General features: G+C 41.7%; 1 long non-coding RNA gene across 1 annotated transcript; it reads right to left on the bottom strand.

The window, feature by feature from the left end:
• Positions 1 to 88: 88 nt before the first annotated feature.
• LOC106562925 (uncharacterized) lies at positions 89 to 1,654 on the bottom strand. The gene is made up of 3 exons (XR_001319144.2): positions 1,595 to 1,654; positions 946 to 1,309; positions 89 to 760 (listed from the first exon to the last, which is right to left on the bottom strand). It is a non-coding gene; the product is annotated as an uncharacterized lncRNA (long non-coding RNA).
• Between the last annotated feature and the right edge of the window lie 4,839 nt (positions 1,655 to 6,493).

Raw genomic sequence — 6,493 nt, 5'->3', positions numbered from 1 at the left:
CACATATTGCACTTTTACTTTCTTCTCCAACACTTTGTTTTTGCATTATTTAAACCAAATTGAACATTTTTCATTATTTATTTGAGGCTAAATTGATTTTATTGATGTATTATATTAAGTTAAAATAAGTGTTCATTCAGTATTGTTGTAATTGTCATTATAAAAATAATCGGCGGATTAATCGGTATCGACGTTGAAAAATCATAATCGGTCGACCTCTAGTGTTGTTGGTTCCAACCTTTGCATTCAGGTCTCCGACTACAAGGAGCAGGTCTTGGGGTTGCTAGGCCCATGCCCAACAGTCCACCTTTTCTGGTTTCGGGAGATTTTGGAGTTGATTTGTTAGTCCTCTCCCCTAGCCTTTTGTCTTCCTGGTGATGGATTACAGTCTCATTGCACGTGAGGCCAGGCAGGCTTTGGGTCGTGTACAAGCTGCCCCGGCGTGTCAAGCCTGTGTAGTGAAAGCCGTATCGCAAAAGCCAACAGAATATGTTGGTTTGATTTTTAGCAGTTCATACCAGCAGTGCGAGACAGACTGTACATACAGGATCTAAAATGGACACACTAACACACACCAGTAGATAAGAGGCACATGTAGATGATGAAATGTACAATACTGCAACATGAAAAGGAGATAACAACAACAAAACAGAGAGAACCTTTTTTCAGTACCAGCCAGCGCCGACGGCTCCGTTGTCGTGTCCGATGGTGCCCCCGCCCCTCACGTTTCATCTCATCATATGAACGTTGTACACCACCGCTTTGGGGATACGATCAAATTGGGTTGTTAGAATAGTACTAGGTTATTCAATGGATCCTCTGAAAAAAATTGCTGAGTTTTTTTCTAACCATGTGACATGTACAAGGAAAACTCTGGGTCCTCTGCTCAAGTCAACATGTACAATCTGATTTTGTATCTTTTTAGAGTGAAATGAGCTGTCTTACCGTTTTTTTTAATCGCTTTGGTACTATTTCCACAACTATTTCGTACATTTTCACAACTCTTAGTACAAAATTCCAAACTGGTCATGCTTGTAACCCAGACAGTCTTTCATTCAAACCTGCCATTGTGCAATCATTTGGATTGTAAACATCCAAGTTCCCAGTTGTCTTGAAGCTCTGACGTCGGAGTTCCCAGTTATTTTGAACACAGCATTAGTCTCAGTGGAGGGAGGCAGAGACCAGCAGTGTCCGCCTCTCATGGACGTTGTTCTCTCCTTCAGTTGAGACTGACCAGAGAGAGGAGACAGTCTTCCACCTGATGGCGAAACTCGAGTTGCACCGCCTCAGACAAACATTCATGTTGTTCCTATAACCAAAGAAAGTGAAATACTCGATATTAAAATAGACACAACGAGCTGCTAATAATAATAAAAACGCAGGGCTGTAGATACACTTGGCTACTTGTTCATTGCAAATGCAGCGCGAGAGATACGCGCGTTTTGTTTTGTAATAGTGTTGAATAAAAAGTATTGACAGTGCTGAATATAACCTTTGACATTAACTCCCTCATTTAAAAAAACAAAAAAAACAATGCTGTGCTGTATCTTTGATAGTCTCTCTGGTCATGGTTTTAAAATATATGAAATCTCACGTAGGCTAGCATCAAACTTCGCTGTGCGGAGGGTTGTTGGAGCTGTAGGTAGGCACGGTGATTTGAGCTATCTGATTGGCCAGCACAGTAGGCGCATTCGATTTAGCCACAGATCTCCTTGTCCGCGGACAAATGAATTGGTTCATAATAGGAACACTTTGATCACCCGGTGCGCAGGCCTTCTGAATCAACTACACATACCGTCAACAGCGCAACACGGGAAACAAAGGAGTGCAAACCTTTATGCCTTTATCGTTGGCTTTTCTACAGAAATGTTTGACGATCGACTAGGAATGCCTTGAAGATTCGACCAGTCGCGATCGACCAGTTGGTGACCACTGCTCTACAATCATTCATGCATTTTTCAGATGTAATTGCAACATAGGTGTACTGTCTGTAATCAAATGTAAGAAATTAAATTAAACAATTGAATGAAAATAAAACAATGTTTCGCATGCATTCATTTGCATCAAGCCTGTCTTGAGCATTTGGCCATACATTCTCATCTTCATTGATTATGCACAGCAGGAAAAATCTTTTGGCATGGTGAATCCAAGTTGGACATTGGTCTCCATCAGTGGGGATTTTAACATGTAGATCTTGGTGTGGCAAAATGTTCCACCTCCATGCTGAAAAAAAAATCCTCAATAGGGTTGAGGAAAGGAGAGTATTGGGGCAGGTATATAGGGTTACGAATTGGGGATGGGCCCGAAACCATGCCTGAACCATCTCTGCATGGTGGAACCTGACATTGTCCCACACAATGACAAAGGTGACCCCTTAATTTTGACAGGCTTGCCCAATTTCATTGAGAAACACAATGCTTTATATGCTTCATATGTATATACTGTGTTCTAGTCTACTGTATTTTTGTCAGTGCCACTCCAACATTGCTCGTCCTAATATTTACATATTTCTTTATTCCATTATTTTACTTTTAGATTGTGTATTGTTGTGAATGGTTGAAGCCCGCTTCATCAACAAAGATATACTTGTGATGGTTCACAGCAGCATCAAGCACCTTGTAAAAATATATTTTGGTTAGTTATTTTTACAGTGTAGTTCCAATATAATATTGTGAAGTAGCATGTGCATCAAATATTAACAGTAATACAGTACATAGCGCTACACCTGAACATACTCGGCCCGCAGTTTTTTCACCTGGTCGTTGTTTCAAAAGGCACCAGGTAAATGTTTTTCATAAATACCTGGTGCCTCTTCAAAAGACAGGTGATTGTTGGTAGGCTGATGGATGCCACACATGGCCACGGCCACCACCATGGGGTCTTCTGTCTATTCTGAGGGTAGAACAGAGTATACTGTCAATATATCATACTGGAAGACTACTGTAACATGTTTTGTGAGTTTACATGCATTACAATATGTAATTTAATGAAAATGTAATGGTAAAGGATAGCGGGGAGGTAGGTAGCCTAGTGGTTAGAGGGTTGGGCCAGTATCCTGAGCCGACAAGGCTCTGTCGATGTGCCCTTGAGCAAGACACTTAACCCTAGTTGCTCTGGATAAGAGTGTCTGCGAAATGACAAACATTTTAAATATAGTGCATATCCTGCAGACTTACCAGTTTTCTTGGCGAAATGTTTTCAGAATCAAATTGACAGTTGATCTTTCCAGAGTGGGTTGAACTAATTTTAAGGACCTCTGCCATGATAAGGCCTCTGCCCACCTCTTTTACCTCTTTGATGGGGCCCATGACCACCTCTCTGACAGGCCCCTTGTCCACAAGCTCTTTGATTTCTTCCTCTCCCTTGCTGTCTATCCTGCTCCATGTTGAAAGAAATTGCAAGTGTTCACACGCCCCCTTTTATACTGAACAAAAATATAAACGCAACATGCAACAATTTCAGTTCATATAAGGAAATCAGTCAATTGAAATGAATTCATTAAACCCTAATCTATGGATTTCACATGACTGGGCAGGGGCGCAGCCATGGATGGGAGCCAGGCCCAGCCAATCAGAATTAGTTTTTCCCCACTAAAGGGATTTATTACAGACCATAATACTGCTCAGCAAAAAGTTATCTTTGTCACTGGCTAGCCACCTCTCCTCTTTGATGATATTAAATGAAACAATATAAAATTTAGAACGATATAGAAGGAAATCACACAACTAATGACAGAAAGAACAGCTTCAGTACAGTGCTTGTATTCTCACAGCTGACTCAGAGAACAACTAACGCTTGAGATGTAAAACACGAAGATTGTCTAATCTCACCTGTGTCACCATGATCTCCAAAGATATTCAGGAAGATGTCACCATCTGACCCCCTGCCCTTCTCGGCAGTAACACAATTACTGTATTTATACATTCACTGTACATTCACAAAATATCAAACAGGACAGGACATTCATGAACTGGTTATGGTCTGTTCATGGTGTTTCACATAGGGCATAGACACAGCCATCATGGTACTTTTCATGCTATGCAATCATTGTCACTGAAACTTAAATTCTACCGTAACCTCTAACCTCTCTTTAATTCCTGTCTAGTCTCGTGCCTTGTGCGAGTTTGTGTGCATCTCCTCCCCTTTTCTTGCAATAGACATCAGGCAGAGTTCCTCTAATCCCAATAAGCCAGTTTCCAGGTGAAATATTAATAGGTTGACTATAGGTGTGTGTAAGTGTGCCTGTCAGGGTGTGTCTGGTCCCATGACAACTGTCTGGTTCTACTTTGACCACTCTTCCAGTCTTGAATATACTGGAAAAGTAGGCACGAGCGGAGGCATGATCTGTGTCTACTACCGTGGTCACGTTTGGCCACAAGACACATGCACCCTGCATCCTCCTCTCTCTGTCTGATAATGAGATGTAAGATGAAGGTCACATGGTAACAAGAGGAATATAAGGCTTACCAGACGATTAGGCTCCATGAGGCACCTTACCCACAAGTAACAGTAGGCAGAGTAACTTACCATTAAGAACATGAAGTGTGCATTAACTACAAATCAAGTTGGCTATGTAGCTCCTAAATGAAGCAAATCTGGGTTTCAGTTGCCCTATACTTTGCAGCTTATACTGTATGTGTGTTCAGTGCAATTGGTTTGAGTGTTTTTGAACCATGGGCCTCATGCAGTGTCGCCTTCTATATTCTATGTAGTTTGGATGTGTATTCTGTACTGTGTGTAAAGGTGTGCTTTCCAGATTGACTTACATTTGGGGATGTCCATGGGGTTGAGGCTGCCCAGCAGATCTCTGACATACAGGCTGTCCCCCTCCTCTCGGCTCAGACAGTTGTTGCAGGTTAAAAGTAGAACCTCAGGTGCGGACGGTTCATGTCGGTGACCACGACCCAGTCCAGGAACCAGCTGGCATTCAATCCACCTGTGTTGTCGTGTTCAACCCTGGGGACACAGTGGCAGTCAGCTATTGGAGGTAACAACTCCTCATTTGACAATTAGGCCTTCTGATACTCTGACACCTACACATAACGTTATTGTTAAAAGAAACACCAAAACAATTGCAAAAAATCTTGCAACTCCTAGCTACAATTTTGCAACGAACCCACTGGGCACACCATGTCATTTTATCGTGGGTAATATTTGGTTGAGACGTTGATTAGTCAAATGGCCACCAGACTATAGCACTTTGTGACATCAGCGGATGTAAAAAGGGCTTTATAAATACATTTGATTGATTGATTACATTGACCCCCCCCCCCCCATTTGTTTTGTACACTGTTGCTACTCGCTGTTTATTATCTATGCATAGTGACATCACTCCTACCTACAAATGACCTCTAACCTGTACCCCCGCACACTGACTCGGTACCGGTACGCCCTGTATATAGCCTCATTATTGTTATGTTATTGTGTTACTTTTTATAATTTTTTACTTTAGTTTATTAGGTAAATATTTTCTTAACTCTTCTTGAACTGCACTGTTGGTTAAGGGCATTTAAGTAAGCATTCACGGTAAGGTCTACACTTGTTGTATTCGTCGCATGTGACAAATAAGGTTTGATTTGATTTGATCAATGCGATTACAACCTACACTGAGTGTACAAAACATTAAGAACACCTTCCTAATATTGAGTTGCAGGTGAGATTATATTGAAAGTACATGGTGCAAGTGATCAATGCCGTTCGAGAGTCTGTGTAGATTATTACAATTGTGAAGATCTCCTGCGACGACCTATGCATGCTATCTTGAAAATGGACGCTTTGTGTGATTACATAACAAGGCATTTACTGTTAAAATTGCCTCCAGAGAAGGTGTTTCCACTGCTCCAGAGTCCAATGGCGACAAGCTTTACACCACTCCAGCCGACCCTTGGCATTGCGCATGGTGATCTTAGGCTTGTGTGCGGCTGCTCGGCCACAGAAACCCATTTCATGAAGCTCCCGACGAACAGTTATTGTGCTGATGTTGCTTCCAGAGGCTGTTTTGAACTTGGTAGTTACACGCTTCAGCACTCGAATGTCCCATTTTATGAGCTTGTGTGGCATACCACTTGTCGGCTCTTAGACATTTCCACTTCATAATAACAGCACTTACATTTGCCTGGGGCAGCTCTAGCAGGGCAGAAAGTTGATGAACTGCCTTGTTGGAAAGGTGGCATCCTACAACGTTACCACGTTGAAAGTCACTGATCTCTTCAGTAAGGCCATTCTACTGGCAATGTTTGTCTATGGAGATTACATGGCTGTGTGCTCGATTTTATACAACTGTCAGCAACGGGTGTTACTGAAATAGCCAAATCCACAAATTTGAAGGGGTGTCCACATACTTTTGTATATACAGTGCATTTGGAAAGTATTCAGACCCCTTCCCTTTTTCCACATTTTGTTACCTTACAGCCTTATTCTTAAGTTGATTAAATAAATAAAAAATCCTCAATCTACACACTATACCACATAATGACAATGCAAAAACAGGTTT

This window comes from Salmo salar, chromosome ssa11 (assembly GCF_905237065.1).
Source record: "Salmo salar chromosome ssa11, Ssal_v3.1, whole genome shotgun sequence".
NCBI classification, from domain to species: Eukaryota; Metazoa; Chordata; class Actinopteri; order Salmoniformes; family Salmonidae; genus Salmo; species Salmo salar.
This window is presented reverse-complemented; position numbering and strand designations above follow the sequence as displayed.